The sequence below is a fragment of the Cupressus sempervirens genome, chromosome 1 (assembly GCF_028749045.1).
Source record: "Cupressus sempervirens isolate cs-2001-9-10 chromosome 1, ASM2874904v1, whole genome shotgun sequence".
Taxonomy (NCBI): domain Eukaryota; kingdom Viridiplantae; phylum Streptophyta; class Pinopsida; order Cupressales; family Cupressaceae; genus Cupressus; species Cupressus sempervirens.
The window spans coordinates 895218794-895240559 of record NC_143118.1 but is presented as its reverse complement, the minus strand read 5'-3'; the positions used below and the strand labels follow the sequence as shown (position 1 = coordinate 895240559).

The following is a 21766-nucleotide window of genomic DNA, read 5'->3' as shown; positions in this document are numbered from 1 at the left end:
AGGAGTGACAAAAAACTTCTTTTAAAGGGCTGATCCAGAGGTGGAAAATTCAATGATGTTGAAAACTAAAGCTAATAACTATCATGAGAATGGGAAAGGGATATTTGAAATAATGGAGGTGGAATAGGTGAAGGACCTGGGAAGGCTATGGATAATGTCTCACAACAGGAACTCCGGCAAGAAAAGGTAGGGGGTGAGGCTCAGCAGGGTAAGGCTTTACAAGAAATTGATGGATCTAAGGAAGAGCTAAGGCAAGGGCCAGTGTTGGGTGTGGGTGTTGTTAGTAGGTCTCCAATAAGGAAAGAACGGAGAGGGTTTAAGGATCAAGAAGAACCTCAAATGCCACAAGGAGATGGGGTAAGGGAGGTAGAGATGTTTGAAAGGATGGAGGGAACACATAAGGGATGGGAGGAAGATGAAGGGTATAAGACAGTTTCAAAAGGGGAAGCAGAAAGAGGGATGGAAGAGATTTTTAAAGACATTGAAATCTCTCCAATTCGAAACCTGAAAGGAGGCTTGGGGGAGTCAAGCTTGGAGGAAAATCTCAAATGAGGAAAATTTGGAGAGGGGGGCTAAAGGGGGAGAAGATATTTTTGGCTTATGACCCTCAAAGAAAAAAGAGCCATTGAAAAGACAGAAAGTAAAAAGCATAAAGCCCAAACTGGGGAAAGCCAAAAAGGGGGTAGAAGAACATAATGTGTTGATCCAAATTGCAGGAAGTGCGAGGGGGCAAAGCAAATTGAAAACGGGAAGGGGGAAAAACCCCTCCCAAAAAGGACGAAGATCCTTTCTTGGAATGTCAAGGGATGTAATGCCTCTGACAAAATGCGCCTAATCAAGAGAGGTCTTGATCAAGCAAAACTAGATGTGGTCCTAGTGCAAGAAAAAAAGATAAAGGCGGACGGTGTTAAGAGAAAGTTCGGTAGATGGCATAGTGAGTGGGTTGCAGCAAAGGGACCTTTGGGATGGATTTGTGTCTTATGGAATTTGGATACAATGGCTGGAACTGTAATGCAAATGGGAAAGAATTGGCAATGGATTAAGGCAACCTCAAAACAATTGGGATCTGAATTTAATGTTCTTAATGTATATGGCCTAGTTCAAAGTCAAGAGAAAAGAGAACTATAAAAAACCTTAACAAAAGTTTTAGAAATTCTACAAGATGAAAATTCTACAAGATGAAATTAGAATATTGGGGGGGGGGGGATTTCAATGCTATCCTCTACTTGGAAGAGAAAAAAGGGGGCAAAGGTTGGAAAACGACCAAACAAGAGGACTTTTCAACCTTTCTAATTGAAAATGGCCTAACGAATATTCCCTTTAAACAGGGGGAATTCACCTGGAATAACACGAGGCTAGGGTTTGTTAATATAACTGAAAAACTTGACAAGTTCATTTTAGGGGGGCCTAGACGAGGGTGGAATGGATGGTTGAAGCTGAAATTTTACCTATCTATGGTTCGGGCCACTTTCCCATAAGCCTGAGAATTCAGGAAGAGTGTGCCCCTAAACGATGCCCTTTCAAATTGTGGTTAAAGGTAGATGGGTATAAAGAGATGGTTGAACTTTGGTAGAAAGAGGCCCTTGAATGGGAAGGAAATAAGGCTTTCAAAATTTTCAAGAAGCTACAACATATAAAAGGTAAGCTAAAGGTCTGGAATAGATTCTTTCCAAAATATTTTTTAGAAAAAAGGTGAATTGGAAGAATCTTTAAAAACCATGAACGAAGGAATAATCCAACAGGGGATGAATGAGGAGGTTTTCCAAGAAGAAAAGAAGCTGAAAAAGGAATATGAAGAAATCCTTTTGAGAGAAGAAGTGTTCTGGAGGCAAAAATGTAGAGAAACTTGGTTGAAGGAGGGTGATAGGAACACAAAGTTTTTCCATAACTCAATTGAAATCAAAAAAGCTCATAATAAGATCTTCTCCATGAAGAGCGTGGAAGGAGTAGCGCTAAGTGATCCAAAGATGATAAAGAAAGAAGCAATGGACTTTTTTAAAGGAAGAGGAAGAGTGGAGGTTGAGGGGGAGACCTTAGCAGATGAGGTTTTGGAGTGTATTCCAGTTTGTGTAACAAATGAGCAAAACTTAATGTTAAGTGCTGAAGTCACAAGAGAGGAGGTTAAAAAGGCTCTATGGGGTTTAGGAAAAGACAAGAGGCTAGGGTTAGATGGCTTTACAGGGAGTTTTTTCAAATTAAAATGGGATTGCATAGAGGAGGAAATTTGAGAGATGGTTGAGGAATCCAGAAGAGGGGGTTTTGTTCTAAAAGGTATAAATAATACTTTTAATGCTTTAGTTCCAAAGAAAGAAAAGTGTAAAACTTTTGAAGATTTTAGACCTATATCTTTGTGTAATATCCTGTATAAAATCATTTCGAAGGTGATTGCCAATAGTTAAAGTTGGTTCTAAATGACGTCATATCAAAGGAACAGAGTGGATTTGCTCCAGGAAGATCTATTTTTTAAGGAGTGATAATTGCTCATGAAATGATCCATTCTATAAGAATTAAAAAACTCTGCAAAATGATGGTGAAACTGGATATAAGGTGAGCCTATGATGAGGTAAACAAAGAATTCTTGTTCAAAGTTCTAAAAAAAATTGGTTTCAATGAGGAATGGATAAAGTGGGTTAAGGGATGCCTAAGTTCTATTAGATTCTCTATTCTAGTAAATGGAAGCCCCCAAAGTTTCTTTAAGTTAGAAAAAGGCATTAGGCAAGGGGACCCTTTATCCCCTTTCCTATTTATAATTTTGGCAGACGTCTTGGGGAGACTGATCAGAGAAAAAAGAGGGAGAGGCTTACGGAAAGGGATTAAAGTTGCTAGGGGTGTGGACCCAATTTCACATTTGTAGTTCGTGGATAACACTTTTTTAACCGGGGAAGCTTCAGAGCAGGAAGCAAGACTGATGAGAAAGACTTTAGAAATATATGGGAACGTTTCAAGACAAAAGATCAACTAGGCGAAATTTGAAATTTTTTCTTTAACACCCCTATTAATAAAAGATTAGCAATTGGTAGAATTCTGAATATTAGACAGGGATCTTTGCCAAGTAGGTATTTGGGGATCCCTTTATTCAGCGGAGAAATAGAAGTGAATGTGGAAGGGTCTGGCAGAAATGTGTTTTAGAAAAATGGAAGGATGGAAGGGTAGATGGTTATCTTCTACAAGAAGAATATTGATGCTAAAATCTGTAGTCTCAATTGTGCCTATTTTCTCAATGATGTGCTTAAAAATTCCTAAGAAGGTGATTAATATAGTGGAAAAGCAGATGAGCAAATTCTTTTGGAGTGGTGCGGGAGAGGATAAAAAATGGCCTTTACTTAGGTGGGAGAAAATCTGCAGACCAAAAAAGTTTGGAGGTGTTGGAATTAGAGATTGGAACACTATGAACATTGCCCTTGATGCTAAATTGGTTTGGCAGATGTCAAATGATGGAGATCAAATGTGGACAAAGATCCTAAAGGCCAAATATTTAGATTCGAATGAGAACATAAGGATTTTAACAATTCAAACCCGATTAGAGATTCATCAATCTAGAATTTCATTTTATCATGCAGGCATGTCATAAAAGACCATATTTCATGGTTTATGGATGATGGTAATCATGCTAAGTTTTGGGAGGACTCTTGGAATGATTATAAATCTTTAGATGAAGAGGTCTTGGATAGAGAGCTGAAATAGAAACTCTGTGATTTATGGGGAAAGAATGTAAAGGACCATGTTATTGAAAACAATGGAACCCTAGGCAAAGGATGGGAGTGGAAAGATTGGAGAGTGGAAAGTCTTTCTAAAGGACAGCAACAATCTCAGAGGGAAATTTTCACCGCAAGAAAAATTTGCATCATTAATCGAGAAGATAGGAGATATCAATTGATGAGCTTAAGGGTCTTTCTAATTAATGGTTCATAAGGCACAACACTTGGTGAAGGTTTTGCAAATGGTGTTGCAAGCTTTTGGTTTAACCATGGAGGAAACTCCGTAGTTAACCGCGCTCAGGCTGGAGTAGTACTGGGATGGGTGACCTCCCGGGAAGTCCCAATGCTTCACCCCTGTGAGCATCACCTAGATCCAATGAGTGCTTAGTGTTTGATTTATTCTCATGAGAGATGGATTCATGTTGAATCACTACTCATGAAACTCGGGTCAATGAGTTTGACTCAAAATCACACAGTTAAATCTTGATAGCAATATCACAATTTGACCTGTTGTGGAAATTATCTCCTACTTATCAATTGATGAGCTTAAGGGGCTTTCTAATTAATGGTTCATAAGGCACAACACTTGGTGAAGGTTTTGCAGATGGGGTTGCAAGCTTTGGGTTTAACCATGAAGGAAACTCCCTAGTTAAGCACGCTCAAGCTGGAGTAGTACTGGGATGGGTGACCTCTCGAGAAGTCCCAGTGCTTCACCCCTTTGAGCATCACCTAGATCCAATGAGTGCTAAGTGTTCCATTTATTCTCATGAGAGATGGATTGATGTTGAATCACTACTCATGAAAGATGGGTCAATGAGTTTGACTCAACATCGCACAGTTAAATCCTAATAGCAATATCACAAGATAGGATAAGTTGGTGTGCATCAGTATCTGGTAAATTCTCAGTCAAACTCGGTTATGAAATACTTGAAAATAAAGAGGAAGTGTGTTTTGAAGCTGGGGATTTAGGTTGGAATAAAGAAACACTTCTAAAAGTTGGGACTTTCTCATGGCTAGCAATTGAAGGTAGAATCCTAACAGGGGATAGAAGAAGGAAATTTGGTTTCCAGGGACCTACAAAATGTGTTATGTGTGGAAAAAAGAAGAAAAATGCTGATCATTTTTTCTTGAATTATGAAATTGCAACTAAATGTTGGAGTCATATTCAGGGAAAACTGGGTTGGTCTGGACCCTGGAGCCCTTCTCTTAAGGCTTTCTTTATCTCATGGCCAAGGATGAGGAGGAGAAATTTGTTTGAATGTGTTTGGCGGGTGAGCCCCTCAATTGTCATTTGGGAAGTGTGGAAGGAGAGAAATAGGAGGATCTTCCAAGAAGTGATAGAGACAATTGACCAACTAATGAAAAGGATCAATCATTCAATAGAAGGAGTTGTTAGTGCTGCAGTGTTTAGGAAAAACATGTCAAATTGTGTGTTTATGAGTTGCGACAAAGCAATTCAAAAAGAGTGACCTAGGATAAAAATCGGAGTGGCATGAGCGAAGGGGATGAACTCTCCTAAGGTAAATCAGAGGGAATGTGCAAAGTGGGAAGCCCTAGAAGGTTGGATCAAAGTTAATTTTGATGAGGTGTCGAAGGGAAACCCTGGAAAATCAAGTGTGGGATGCATTACTAAGGACCATTTAGGGGAGACATTGGCATTTAGTGCAATAAGATTACCTTGTGGAACAAACAATGAAGCAGAGTTTTAGGCTGCACTGCTGGCAATAAAATGTGCAAAAAAGGTAGGTGGAGTTAAAGTGATCCTGGAGGATGACTTGATGGTTGTAGTGCAAGTTGTAAGAAACAACTCGATTTCAGCATGGCACTTAGGAAATTTGTTGGTTTGTGTAAATGAGGAGTTAAATGAATTGGCGGAGTTCAAAATTTGTCATGTCTACAGAGAAGCTAATAAAGAAGCAGAAAACCTTTCAAAATGGGCAGCAGGCTTTTTGGCGGAAGGAATGTCAAGTTTCGAGCAGTGAAGTCGTTGCGAAGGGTTAGGTGATAACGACTAAGGCATTTATAAGTTAATGTATTTTTAGAGAGTGTGCGAGCATAAGGAAATTGACGTCAAGAAGGATGGTCAGCAAAAGGGAAAATAAAAAACAGATTTGAGAGATCTGTAATAAATGAACTTATAATGAAAGGATGCACAAACAGAAAAAAAGAATGATTAATTTCAGTGGTGTTGGGAAGATTTACAAGAAAGGAAACCACTGACAGATTTTAAATAGAGAAGTTAGAAAGGTCGTTTTTTTCAACATTCTGAATAGTAAATCTAAACAGTGGTGAAATTGTTGTTGAATTGCCCCACACTAGGAGTCGTAGATGCAGTGAAGGAAACGGTAGGGGATTTGTTCCAAAACTCTTCTCAACATTGGAAGATTAATGTCGACATAGCAGCAATGGTGATGGCTTGGGGCCTTGAATTGGCATTTCCTATGGAGGAGGTTAAATGGGTAATGAAGATGCTATTCCTTGCGGACCTGATTGTAGGGATTGATTCTCTGCTAAAATGGGTGTGGCCGGGATAGGGTTTTGACTATAGTGAACACGTTGAGAATATAGAGGAAGGTAGGAACCGTGGAAAATTTGGGTTTGTCTAGTGGCCAACGGGGATTGGCAAAGACACCTATAAAGCCAAGATTAAAGTGGCATGGGCAAAGCTAGTGGAGGAAATCGGCAAATCCAGAGAAAGGAAGGGAAGGAAGGTGATGGATTTCCTTATTGCCCATCCGAAGAAGCGGAGAAGTGCAGGGAATAGGAAGAAACAACCGGTGGTGCGCGTTAGATTCCCAGTAAGGATGGAGGATTGAAGGGAAAGGGAGGCAATAAGAGGTTGATGAAATTTTGTTCTATTTTGTTTTTGTTTTCACAAGCCCGTAAACAAAGACAAGGAAATCTGTAAAGGGCAAGCGTTAAACGAAGAATTCCTACAACATCGTTTTGGAAATGTTCTTTTGTGAAGTTTTTTGACAATGTAGAACAGGAATTGGCATGGTGGGAAAGTCTTTTTTCTCAGAGGCCGAAGCTGTGAAGAAATGATGGAAGTGTAGTGCAGCCTCTGTTACAAGATTCAAGAATTGGCAACGGATTTCCGGATGATTGATTGATTAACAGAGGAACAAATGTGTTCCTTATAAAGAATTACAAGGACGTTGTTTTTAAAAGAAACAACATAGACTGAAGACGGAATTAGAAACAAAACTAGAGACAGGATAGGAAACATTCCTATCTGGACTGAAGAAAAAAGAGATGGGATAGGAAACATTCCTATCTAGACTGAAAGACGGACTACAAACAAGTAGTTGACTATTATAGAAAGTATAAGATATTATCTTAATACCCTCCCTTAATGGTCAACGTACGGATGTTGGAACATTCTGTGATAACTTAGACCCTCCCTGGATCTACAGAATGCTGAAACCAAGAAGCTTTGCCAGAAGAGTGCTATGACTCAAAATAAGTTGCATTTACAAAACTTCGTTTTTGTGGGAAAAACAGTAAAACCTAGAATCTCACGCAACCTTGCGTATTACAGACAACTTGAAATGATTTTTGAGGAGAAAATCAACAAACCCAAAAAAACAGAAACAAATTCAGAAGGCGAAAAATGCAACTTCACCTTGATCAGGTAGCTCGACAACTTGTGTTGTTGGCTGGGAAGCATTTTGCCTTGCTTGGGCAGCCAAACGTTTCCGGCACTCGAATTTCATATGGCCGAACTTGTGACAGTAATTACACTGTACATTTTGCTTCGTAGAGCCATCCAAGGATTGAGCAGAAGGTTGATGCTAGGAAGGCTGAGAAGACAGATGGTTGCCAATGTTCTGTTGAAAGGATTTTGCAGCAAAGGCTTGCTCAGTGGAGGTGGAACTGGAGCTGCTACCAAACTGTTGTTTCCACCGATCTTGCTGAAGCAGCAGGGTGCAGAGATCAATGAACTTTAGATCAACACCAGTAGATGTGATGTTGAGAGTCTCGATAAAATGCTCATAGGATTTTGGTAAACTCCGAAGAGTGATTACCACAATATCCTCTTCCTCCATCTTGCGACCGATGGAAAGTAACTGATCACGGATTTCCTGAATTCGATTCAGGTGTGCCTGGAGCGAGGTGCGCTCATCCACGACAATAGAAAACAGAGTGTTTTTCATAAAGAAGGCTCTGCTCCTGTCAGAAGTCTCATGAAGACCTTTTAGATGTGTCCAGATTTCGGCAGCTGTCTTGCCGGATGGAATCTGAGAAAGCTGGTCATCAGCTACGGATAGTTTGAGAAGCATTACTGCCTCTCGATTGTTCAGATCCCATCTATCTTGATCAGGACCCGGAGAAGTCGGATGCTGCGCAACACCCAGAACAAGTTGATCGATGTTTCGATATTCAAAGATTGCGATGATGCGCTGCTTCTAGGTTCCATAATTGTGACCATTGAATTTGGAATTATGTTAGAGCAGAATATTTGTCAGAGATGCCATGGCACGTTTTTCAATGAAAAACTGTGAAAATCTGTTAAGGCACATTCTTCGAGGCAAAAATACGGAAGACCTAGAAGAATCAGAGAATGACCCAGAAGAGAGCTCGAAAAACCCAAAAGGAATCTGCTGTCGTTTTCTAGATCCAGTGGCTCAAAAATCGAGGCACCCAAAAAAAACAGACAACAACCCAGTTGAGCTCTCGAAAAACCCACCAAGAATTTGAAAACAAAAAAAAAATTCTAAGGTCAAAAAACTAGGGTTTCGAGCAGAATAACAGTTGGTGGCCGAGGAGGTCAAATAAGCAAAGAAAATGGCAATTTCTTGGAAATAAATGGTCGTTTTTGTTACAGAGTTCTATTAGAGGCAGAGGCCGCACTGAAGATTGGAGTTTTAACTCCACAAATGGTCAAGATTGCAAGTTGTTGGTCGTAAAAAAAATTTGCACAAAAAATGCCAAAAATGACCTCCAAAAATCACGAGTTTACAGATGGATATGGCGCGATTTGCAGATGCAGGCAAACAAAAAAGGAAATACGCAACTTCCCGTCTTGATTTGTAGAGAAAAAAGGATATCAGGCGCGAGCGGAAATACTAGTCACAAGCTGAAAACCAGATGCGAGCAGCAATGAAGACCAGGCGCAGGCACGAATAGAATGCCAAGTGTGGGCAGGAATGAAGACAAGTCACGATAATAACAAGATCGTGATTAGAACCCTAGAAGCAAGCATGAGCAGATAAAAACAACTTTCATTTTGCATGGATGCGATTTGCAGATTCATAAACCCTAGCCGAAACTCAGATGTGCACAGATAAATTTCTCAAAGAAGAAGAAATCCTAGACAGGGCTATAGAGAAATCCTTAGAAATAATTTCAAAAAATTTAGCTGATAATTTCGAAAGAAATTATAAATTTTTCAAAAAATTCCTTATAATGGCTCTGATACCATGTTACAAGATTCAAGAATTGGCAGATTAACGGATTTCCGGATGATTGATTGATTAACAGAGGAACAAATGTGTTCCTTATAAAGAATTACAAGGACGTTGTTTTTAAAAGAAACAATGTAGACTGAAGACGGAATTAGAAACAAAACTAGAGACAAGATAGGAAACATTCCTATCTGGACTGAAGAAAAAAGAGACGGGATAGGAAACATTCCTATCTAGACTGAAAGACGGACTACAGACAAGTAGTTGACTATTATAGAAAGTATAAGATATTATCTTAATAGCCTCATGGAAGATGATGAGTATCATGTGAGTTGCAGATGACGGAAGCGGGGAAGAAAAGAAGGACAGCCGGCATAAAGGCTTAAAGACCTTTGTTTTTGTAAAGTTTAGATAAATTTGTGAACCTTGTAAATGCTATAGCTGATAAAGAGGCAATCGATGTATAAAATTATAGAATGTTTAGGTAGGAGATGTGTGAGTGAAATGTAAAGGAGACAGTAAGGCTAACCAATGGAGCCTATTTTGAACTGATGTAAAAACTCTTTTATTGATAAAATAAAAAACTATTACCAATCAAAAAAAAAGATAGTTTAAATGGCTCTTCAGATTTTGCTTCATGGAAGCCCAAGGTTCTGATTGCTCTTGAAGAAAATGATCTTTTGGATTATGTCAGTTCTGACATTGCAGAGCCATCTGATAAGTTGAAAGAACTCAATCGAAGAAGAACAATATTATGGCTAAAAAGATCAAGATCGACTCTATTAAGTATCATTTGATTCCTGTCATTTCAAAATTGGAATCAACCAAGGAAATATTCAAGGCTCTTACGGATTTGTACAAGTTTAATAATACTAGTAGAGTCCTGGATTGAGGCATCAACTGTTCATTGTAAAAATGGCAAGGAGTGAATTTGTAGTTTTATACTTTATGAAAATTACAAAATTGAAGGATCATCTTAGTGCAATTAGTGAAACATTTTAAGACAAAGATCTACTTATGCTTGCTATGAATTGACTTCCCCATTCTTGGGAATCCTTCGTTCAATGCATTAGTGGAAGAGATGAGCTTCCAAAATTTGACAGGTTGAGAGCATATTGCATTCAAGAAGGGTGCAGATAGAAGCAAAAGGTAATGGTCGTAGAAATCATCAAGAAGATGATCACATTCTTGCAGCTCACAATTCAAAAGGAAAAGGCATGAAAGGAAACTTCAAGAGTTTCTAACACAAAAGCTTTGAATCAGCTCTTGACCCCAAGAAAGGAAAAAGGGATCTTTCCAGAATTTAGTGCTTCAGATGCAAAAAGTATAGGCACCTTTCTAAAGACTATTATTCTAGGCCAAAGACTCAAGCTGCTGCAACAAATGTAGAAAATTCATCTGCTCAAAAAGAGTTTGGTGAAAAATTTTAGGGATTCTTATTTATATCTGCACTTTTTAGCAATGCTCCGACAAACAGTGATACATGGTTCATTGGCAGTGGTGCATCTCATCATATTACTAGATACAAAGAGCACCTTCTTAATTTGAAGGAAAAAGATTCTCATCTACAAGTCATAATTGGAGATGATGCAAGTTATTTAGTGAAGGGCGTTGGTTCTACTTCCTTCAAATAGATTTTGGAATTCCTCTTCATTTAAGTGATGTATTTTTTGTACCTTGCATAAAGAGGAATCTGATTTGTATATCAGCATTAGAAGACAAAGGGTATCATGTTATTTTTGCTGATGGTAAAAGTCTTGGCATGGAAAAAGAACTGCAGTGTTTACTCAGTTCATGAAATTGGAGTTTGCCATGATAGTCTCTACAAGCTTTTCGTTCGTCTTATACATGCACTTGCACTTAATACATCAGACTTAAATGAACTTTGGCACAAGAGGTTTGGGCATTTAAATTTTAAAACTTTAGCCACTATGGAGAAGGTTGTAGTTGGTTTTCCAAAACTGAACCAAAACCAGATATAGTAGAATTAATTCACTCAGATTTATGTGGTCCCGTGTTGATTGCTTCTCCTAGTGGGTTTTGGTATTATGTTACATTCATAGATGATTATTCACATTAGTATTGGATCTAATTTCTTAAGTCTAAGCAATTTGATGAGGTGTTGTAAAGCACTTGTTGAAAACTTATCTAACAAAAGAATTAAGATCTTAAGGTCTGAAAATAGAGGAGAATATGTCTCTGGTATATTCCATGATTACTCTGTTGAAGTTGGGATTAAGAGTTAGTTCCCCAAAATCCTCAAACAAACAGTGTAGCTGAATGAAAGAACAAAACAATTATTAAGGCAGCAAAGGCAATGATTCATGATCAAAACCTTCAAACTTTTCTATAGGCTGAGGCATGTAAGACAACAGATCATATTCAGAATGGTTGACCTCGTCAATTACTTTAACAACATGACCCCTAAAGAAGCTTTCACACATTTCAAACCACACATTAGTTACTTTTAGAGATTTTGAACGTCCAGATTATTTTCACATTCCAAAAGAGAAAAGATCAAAATTAGAACCTTCAAGAAAGAAAGGTATCTTTGTTGGATATAGTGATTCTTCAAAAACAAAATCAGAACCTTCAAGAAAGGTAGCTTTGTTGGATATAATGATTCTTCAAAAACTTTCAGGATTTATATTTCAGGTTAAAGACAAATTGAAATAAGCAAGGATTTAATGAAGATGTAGCTTGCAAGATATCAAACAAGTCTAACATTCAAACTGATGGGGACGATTTTGAGCATCCTCAGAATTCAATGATGGCTGATCCGAATCCACCTTTTGAGATTCCAACGGACAATGTAGATTAAGATGAATAGGCTGCACCATTTGATCCTACAGATACTTCAGCAGGTCCTAGTAATACTTCAGCCAACAAGAAAATACCATTCTGTTGTTACATCCCATATTTTTGTCTCTTAAAGTGATCATGTAACCGCATACAATTCATATGAATGGTAGTTAGTTAAAAACAGTCGAATGTTATGATCGTGGAAATGGATAATTTTGGTTGATTGTTTGATTCTCATGAAGATGACTTGTTCGTTGTTAATTACAAGATAATTGAGAATGATTAATATTTCCTTTTGAAGTTATTAAAATAAGTTGTAAATGCTATTGGTGTTGGAAATATAGATGGAGTAACTGAGAAGGGGGGTGAATCAGTTACCACAAAAACAAATTCACAGATCCCTTGGATGTCTTATAAACTTAGTTACTGCTGTCACTCGATAGCCACACAGAAAAATGCTATAACTCGGTAGATGTATGTTAACTTATTATTTATCTTTAAGCATTCACAAAGATTTAACATGCATGCATAAAGACAAATAACATCTATACAAGAGACACTAGATTTAACGTGGAAACCCAATATGGGAAAAACCACCAAATAACTAGCTACCAATTTTCACTCTTCTGAAGTGAGCCCTGTTAGGAGCCAACCCTATTAAAGGTTACAAAACACACTGTTAGGTGTGACCTTGTTAAAGGATTTAATCACCCTGCTAGGAGTGGCCTTGCTAGAGGACTTTAGAACAATTCAACAGAATTGTCCACCTTGTTAGAGGATTTACAAAATGGTTGTTAAACCAACTATGTTAAGAGATTTAGAAATCACTGCTACAATTGTGAGAAAGTAACAATGAGTGACCTAAATGAAATGCAACTGAACTTTGCTGATACAGATCTCTGTTCTACTTCACTCTTGATCGAATATAACTTTGCTGCTCCTCAAAGATATCTGATCCTACTTCAAAATTCGCTCACACTTTCCTCTTCACATAATCAACTCACTTGCATGCTTGCTCATTACAAATTAGAATTCACAACTTGACCTCTTATTTATACCTTACAAATTGTCAAGTCGGCTCATTTTCAAGTTACATTTACCAATAATCATTACATCAGTCGGCTACAAACATTACATGAAACGATTAAACTTTATTTCCCAAAACAATGAAATCTTTCATTGGTCAATCCTGCTCAATAAACACTGCTCCAGAAATGATTTCCAATGTTAAGCAACTGAAGCTCAGTAAACACTGCGAGTTCTGCAAAATACTTTGGAGACCAAGTGAACTCGGTAAACACTGACTTTCCTTCACTGACCTTGTGAGCTCAATAGAAATTGACTTCTGCCACAGAAACCTTCGACGCCCGAGTGAGTTTGATAGAAACTGTTTTCACAGAGTATATTCAGGAACGCTCGGTAGACTCTGTAATTCACTTTGCTAACCATCTGAACTCAATAGACTCTGTAATTCACTTTGCTAACCATCTGAGCTCGGTAGACTCTGTAATTTGCTTTGCTGACCAACTAAGCTCGGTAGACTCTGTCTGATAACTGATATGACATTTGTGTAACATCAAAGACAACACACAATTGAACAATTGTATCCAACAACTGCTTGTTAGTATTTATGATAATTATGAATACTTTTGGTTATAATTGAGAAATATGTTATTATCGTGGAAATATTCTTTGGATGCAAGAGCAGACGAAGGGGGGAAGCATTGCTAAATGGGATTTAAGGAATGGGGCACCAATTAAGTCCATTGTCAAACCATCAGTTATGGGTTCTAGCTATCTTGGACAGTCATGGTATACCTTGGGCAGTCATGAGCTACACGGTCGGTTCTTAAATATAGAGAAACGTTAAACAGTTAAGAACATGAGAAAACTACACATATATACGTGGAGTGATCGTCAAATTTAACTCCATATATATGCACACACACATATTGACACTGTGTTATTTCTTTGCTAACACTTACAAATTGCACCTGCATGTATATGTACATATATGTGTGCATGCACGATCATTATATTGATTAAAAGAATTATATGTGCTCTCATATTTATACACACGTATATATATGTATATGTGTACGTACAATTAGAGTTAATGTCAATAGCATGATGCCAATATATATATATATATATATATATATATATAATTTTGTTATAACCTTGAGAATATAATCTTTAAGTCTGCATTTTGGCTCCATGGCGATGAGCAAATGCCACCTTTCATTTTGGCCCTTATTCTTTTTTTTGTTCTAAATTAAAATGTTTTGAGGAGTTCTTGTAACAACAATTGGCCTTGCTCAACTCCTTTGCAACCGATGGAGTATGCGAAAGATTTATTTCATCGTGCGGCTAAAGTGAAAGCTCGGTGGTTTCATTTATCCTTGCATTTTTTTTCTCTGAGTTTTGGCAGCAAGTGATCTTCCTTACTTTCGACTCCCTTCAGAGACTCATCATTCATTCCTGTTCTTATCAAGATACTGCAGCTATAGTATAAGTCATACCATTAAGCTCTTTTTAATTTTACATGCTTAAGTTGTGTTGTCCGACCACAACTGCTGATCTTGACCATCATTTTTCAAGTCATGAAATCATTAATCAAGTTCCTTTCATATTCATATATGCTCTATCTTTTTCGAATGTTTTCTTTTTCTAGAAATAATTTCCATTACGGCAATGAATGAATGCTATGGTAACTTATATTTACAATTATGGATGAGCATACTAGCCATAACCAAGGCTCAAGAGTGTAATGAATCCTGGAAACATAAGAATTGTTTTCCTTTTTATTTTGGTTCCTTTAATCCATGCATATCGGGTGGTAGTACAAACCCACATAATCAAGCTCGAAATTGACTCCGTTGTAATCAAAGAAAAAACACTTGTGAAATGTATACTCATGTCTGATTTATATAGAGATGGCTTCTTTATTTTTTTTCATGGGGCATATGTCTGATTTATACAAAGGTACCATCCATATATCAAAGGAGATAGAATCAGAATTGGTAATGATAAATTCTGATTGATAAAACTGAATACATATACCACAAAATCTCCCGCAATGCACCCAACACCAATAGAGTCAAACATAAATGGTGAGGTGGAGAGGTATCCCTGCAAGAACAAATTGAATGTCAGTAACAAAAGTAAATGAATACTGAAAACTGTTAGACCAAGTCAGCTCATGATTGTCCAAGTATATCCAGTTGTCAAGTCAAGCGGTGCTGATCACGCTATATATATGCCCATCTAAATCCTTGGCCAAGATAGATTGGAGGCTTGCTTGCCATAATTGATCACTAGAGATCAGGGTGCTAGCTGACAGAGAGGAGGTTGATGGAGGAATTCCATAGCCTTGTCTACTGCTTAGCCGACACTCTAAAACCGGAATACTCGGGTGGCAGGACTATGGTGCCCCAAGCCTAACCCTGTGGTAGGTAGGGTCTTTCTCGTATGAGATTGTGTGAGGATATGTTAAGGTTAGTGGTTGAGAGGTTAAGCCTAAGTCAATGCTTCTCCTCTTTTACCAGATGCCAAGGCTTGCACAACACGATGACAACTATTTTAATACATGTATGATTTCTAATCTTTGTTTATACTTACTTTCATGTACTTTTGAAATGCATGTTCATTTATATGTTTATTATCATTAATTTGCTATCAAGTGTAATTGTGGAAGTTAGTTATGGGAGTTAAATTAGTTTCCTTCTGTGAATTTGAAAATTAGTTGCTGTTCTATCTTGTGGAATGAAATCAGTTAATAGTTTTCTTGAAGGATGTAATGCATATAACCATCTCATGTCATTCTGTTATGAAAATCAGTTATTTTTAGATTATGATCTCTAAATTTCCAGCCTATGAAAAATGGTATGTTACATTGTGGGCCAAAAACATTGTGGAAGAAACTGAACAATATACAGCCCTGTGTGGAACTTTCAGAGAAAGTAAAAGGCCTCATAAGTATGTTGGTTCTGTAGCATTAGTGAGCCACATTATCGCATCTAAACCTTCCAGTGTTGAACAAGATTCTAATCAGCAAGTATGGAAAGATGTCATGATGGAAGAGTATCAGTCAATCATTAAAAGTGATGTGTGGGATATAGTTCCAACACCAAAAGGTAAAACAGTAGTTTCTTTTAAATGGTTGTTTAAGATTAAACATGTTGCTGGTGGTAGTATAGAAGAATATAAAGCCAGATTTGTTGCTAGAGGTTTTTCAAAAAAGGAAGGCATAAACTATGAAGAAACCTTTGCACCTGCAACTCACTACTCTTCCATCAGATCACCAAATGGATGTAAAAACAGCATTTCCAAATGGAGTAATTGAGGAAGAAATTTATATCAAGCAGCCAGAAGATTTTGTGATTCATAATTGGGAGTCTCATGTGTGCAAGCTGTAAAAGGCATTATATGGTCTTAAGCAAGTTCCGCGTGCTTGGTATGAGAGAATTGATCACTATCTTCTATGTTTGGGTTTTAATAACAATGATGTTGATCCAAATTTATACTTCAAGGTAAATGATGACAAGGTGTTGATTCTTGTACCTTTCGCTGATGACTTGTTCCTTACTGGGGATGACAATCTCATTGTTTGAGTGTAAGGAAGAACTAACTTCAGAATTTGAAATGAAAGGTCTTGGTTTGTTGCATTATTTCATTGGACTTTAGGTATGGCAAAGAACACATGAAATTATTTTAAATCAAGGTATATATAAAACAGATATTTTGAAAAGAGGCAACAGCCTACGACACGACGGTAAATTGTGAGCCTCTCATCTGAGAGGTCTTGGGTTCAAATCTACCCAAGCTTAACACATAATAATAAGCAATCTCAATAAATAATAATAAATAATCTAGGCTTTGGCCCATTACCTATCCAAAAAAATAGATATTTTGATAAGATTTGGAATGCTAGAGTGTAAATCTATGGTTATTCCTAGCGAAGCAAATCTAAAAAAATTACATGAGGGTGCATCTGTTTCGGATTTAGCTGATCCTACCATGTACATGCAGCTTATTGGTTCTTTAATGTTATGCAGTTAATACATTGAGTTAGTTTATGTGTGAACCAAGGCAAATTCATCTTGTGGCAGCCAAACATATATTGAGAAATGTTTGTGGTACAATAGAATATGGATTAAAATATTTTTCAGATGTTGAGCTGAAATTACAGGGATTCTCTGATTCTGATGTGCAAGGTGTTTACCTAACAAAAAGAGTACTTAAGGATGTTGTTTCAGCCTAGGCTTAGTCATGGTCTCTTGGTTGAGCAAAAAGCAATCTTGTGTGGCTCAAAGTACAACTAAAGCAGAGTATGTTATAGTTGTTAGGATTAGTTAGACATAAAATAATAGTTGCATGCAAATATAACCAATATCACAAAGGAATAAAGCACACATAAATAAACAAAAGATACAAAAATTTAACATGGTTCACCCAATCCCTGGGCTACGTCCACCAAACAGCGAGTCCAATATCATTATCCAATAACTTCAACCAGCTCTAATCTTCACTCTCCCTTACAACTCAATACCACTGCAAGAAGCTACATTTTCTCTTTAGAAATCCCTAATACTAAGCCAATATTACATGACTTATGTCAACTTAACAAGTTAACCCTAAACATACTTGACAAGTCAACGGTGGGAAAAGTTTTACAAGTCAACTCAAAAAATGCTTGACAAATTAACCAAGAAAAAAAGCCACGATTTATGAAAAGTGTACAGTACTTTCTTGATCAGCCACGACAAATCAACAACATGAATGGCTGCAAAAGAAGTTGTGTGGCTTCATTAATTACTTGCATATTTATTTGGATAACCTTTGGAACCTACTGTAATCATGTGTAACACCCAAAGTTGTGCGAAGCTTTCAGTTAATCCAGTGGTTCATAACAGAACAAAACATGTGGATATTAAATACCATTATTTAAGGGATATGGTTCAAAGGAAAGCTATTTCTCAGATTGAAGTTTTGCTACTTCCAAAATAAGCTTGGCATAGCGGAAAATGATTATCTTGTTGAGAGAAAATCTCAGCTTCAATGATTCTATGCATATTGTTAACGAGTTTTTCCCTATGAGAGAAGTTCGAGGTGTAATCCCTTGTTAATGAGTTATTCTCTGTGATAGAAGTTTGAGGCACAATCCCTCGTTAATGAGTTCTTCTATGTGAGAGAACTTTGAGGTGCAATCCCTTGTTAATGAGTTCTTCTAAGCGAGTGACGCAGTGCAAGGCCAAGCGAACTCCCAATGGAGGTGACCAAGCCCCTTGCAAACAACCCCACAGTAGAACACAACACACAACACAAGATCTGATAGAAAATCCAACTCTTTTCTTCACAAACAACCAATTACATGTAATGTGTCAAGCTGTAAGGCCATCCTGATTACGGCCAAATACCAAACAATTATAGCAACAGTTCTGCAAGATCCCATAAGATCCAAAAAACCCTAGCTAGCCCCAATTTGTAACAGCACAACAATGTAGTACAAACCCCAAGAAAGATTTAAACTTGTGCTTGCAAGCCACCAAGCAACCTTCTTGTTTTCCAAGTCCACTCTCAGCTACTAGCTATGCTCTCAACTTCGCAACTCCAAATTCCTTCCTTGAATCTCTACTCCCACACTTTTCTTGCCTACAATACTACCTAACCCCTCATTTTATAATTGTACGACCACAACTTGGCTTATTAAAAATAGAATCATCTAGAACCCAAATAAATACAAGATGCCTTAGTCGGCTTACAACAATCATTAAATACACCCAAGAGAAATAACCAAGTCCCTAATAGGTCCTCACGTATCCCACGATCGATCCACGTAGTGATCACACGCAGCACAAAATAAATACCCAAGTTGGCTAATCAAAATCTGTCAACAACACCTAGTCAGTAAACCAAAATATCGAGCAACAGCAATAACCACTGAGCACACCAAGTATCACTGAGCATATCACATTCCATATTCACTAAGCATGTGTCCCACTGAGCATAAACACCAACTGAGCACCACCAGCATAACCAAACCCATTCCAAGTATCACTGAGCATATCGCATTAAATATTCACTAAGCATAAGTCCCACTAAGCATAAACACCAACCAAGCACCACTAGCATAACCAAACCCATTCAGTCATTGAGCTTGTCAAGAGAAACTACAACCGAGAACTATCCCATTAGTGACCGAGCATCACCAACTCCAAGGTCAAATGCCACTCCAATATGCAGGATTGCAACTACCCGAGGATGCTCTTGAATCAATGAGAGAGGCTTGAGGTGCAATCCGTTGATAATAAGTTCTTCTCTATCAAAGAAGTTTGAGGTGCAATCCCTTGTTGGTGAGTTCTTCTCTAGGAGAGAAGTATGAGGTGAAACCCCTTGATACATCCTTTGTGAGGGGGCATGATAAAGTTATGAGTATGACTCCATGACTTTATTTTAAGCTTTATGATTCACCCTCTAGGAGTAGCTATGGTGAATATTGTTATGCTACGATGACAATTTTTGAAAATCTACGATGAGATTTTTCGTTGATAATAAGTTCTTCTCCATTAAAGAAGTTTGAGGTGCAATCCCTTGTTGCTGAGTTCTTCTCTACGAGAGAAGTATGAGGTGAAACCCCTTGATACATCCTCTGTGAGCGGGCATGATAAAGTTATGAGTAAGACTCCATGACTTTATTTTTAGCTTTATGATTCACCCTCTAGGAGTAGCTATGGTGAATATTGTTATGCTAAGATGACAATTTTTTAAAATCTACGGTGAGATTTTGTGTTGACATTATTTTTTGTTACAGTTATATGCACTTGTCATTAGATGACATTTTGAAGATCTCTCTTGCTATGAGAGAGTGTTGAATTGTGTAACAGCAAGACAGATCTTTTACCTTAGATGTTTATTGAGAACTAACTGAGATTCTTCTATTGTTCGATGCTTCAGTATTTTCAATTTTGTACCTACTCCTTCCTCTTCAGCTTTGTTTTCCTATTCTGGTTGTGACTCTATTTGTTTATGATCTTCAGCATATTTTTGGTATTGTTTTGTTTCAAATATTCCTATGGTGCTCAAACTTTGGCGTTACCACTACATTTTCTTCTTAGTTCCATTTTCTCCAATCTTCTATGATCGTGTGTTTCCTATCCAGTATGAGATAGATGCTGATTTGGCATCAATTTAATGGAAATTCATTGTTCATCTTCTGCGTTTATGTATTCTCCGTTTGTGCCATTTATGTTTGGACCTTCGTGGCATGCTATATTTGTGCTATATCGTGTTATAGGACCGTTATCACACATCTTGGCATCTTTATTATAATGTGTTGTTTTTCCTACTCGGCATCCGACTAGGTATTAAGCGTATTGTTTTTCCTACTTGGCATCCGACTGGGTATTATGTGTGTATGTCTATCCTTGTTGACAGACTCGGTTATGAAGATGATCGTTCGAGTATTGATATTTCATACATACTTCTAACCAACGTTGTTTAAGGTAGTTGGGCAACCATCTAGTATTCTTTTTTGGATTATCTCTATTGGCTATCAAGATTCGAGACTGATCTCGGCGTTTTGTTGTTATGTTTGAGGTGTGGTTGTATCGTTTGGTGACAGCAAGTGTAGATTTTGTTTTGATAGAATTGTATGGATCACAATATATATTAGTGTTGAAGATTGTTTTTGGATAAACCCACGCCAAATATATGCTCGAATTTTATGCAATCCTCACGACTACAAAAATGCGATGCACAGAATTACATTATAAAATAAAACCCTAATTTATATTAGTATAATCAGCGGATAAAAAGCTCTCAAAATGCTGAGGTTTCCAAGTGGTTCATTTCCGCTTGACAAGATGGAAGAAAATAGATGGAATCTACGATCGATCCAACGGGACATTTTGCAATTTTTGCGGCAGATGACTCAGAAATCTTACAGGTGACAAACTAAACAGATATTACTAAGGTATAAATCCACAATGTACACACAAAATAAATGAAAGAGAATGATCTATCGGGGAAAACACAAATGTGCGTACCTGGTTAATTGCGCTTCCTGATTGCTGATCGAACCTGAGAAACGAACGACTGGTAAGAATTTTGTCTGAAATAGTAATTGAGGACCTTTAATTTCAAATATAGATTTCGAATAAATTTATAATTGGATTTGAAAATTGCATTAGGCTTAGTTGCGGATATCGAGGATTATGAATATTTGTTCTCTAGCGTTTTAGATTTAATTTTTTCCTAAAGTTCAAAAACAAAATATTTTAGTATTGTAAACATTTGACAAATGTATGGGTTAATATTATAGGTTTAATAATAACACAAATTTTTAAATTTGACGAGATGGGTATTTCTTTTATTTTTGTAGGAAATGGATTCTTGTGAACTTAAGTTTGATTTTGAAAACTACATAGTTGAACCCTAATAGCACTAGCAGTTGCACATTTTTGTACATGCAATGAGAAGCCAATAGAAATGGTATATAATGATAATTTGTAAGTAATACTCCATTTTGAAATAATAAAATATATAAATTTATTTGTGTAGGACAATAGTGCATTGTGCATAGAGCATCATCAAATTTAATTTAGTCTTATGATAAATTGAATTAGATTTGACAAAGTTTGGAATACTCAATAGGTGGAAGACTTGATTTTGTATCATTATGTCAGTATCATAGCATCGGTATCTTCCCATTAAACTAATATCCTATTCTATCTGCTTGCCTTATTTGTCTCTCCAGATTATTGTTAGTTTAACCTCTAATATTGACTTCCTATATTAAAGAAGCACAACTCTGTGAATTTTATTTTTTGTTTTTGGAATCAAATTTGAATCCAAGGG

The 21766-nt window shown here is 37.2% G+C and overlaps 1 protein-coding gene across 2 annotated transcripts in view; it reads right to left on the bottom strand.

The window, feature by feature from the left end:
• The window catches only part of LOC149580743 (uncharacterized), a 62608-nt gene extending 41493 nt beyond the window's left edge, over nucleotides 1-21115 (bottom strand). The window contains exon 1 of one of the 2 annotated variants that reach the window (XM_089793346.1): nucleotides 20956-21115. The gene's annotated coding sequence lies outside the window, so the exon portion shown is untranslated. The remainder of the gene's footprint in view (nucleotides 1-20955) is intronic. The other variant, XM_089793355.1, reaches the window with a different exon arrangement.
• Between the last annotated feature and the right edge of the window lie 651 nt (nucleotides 21116-21766).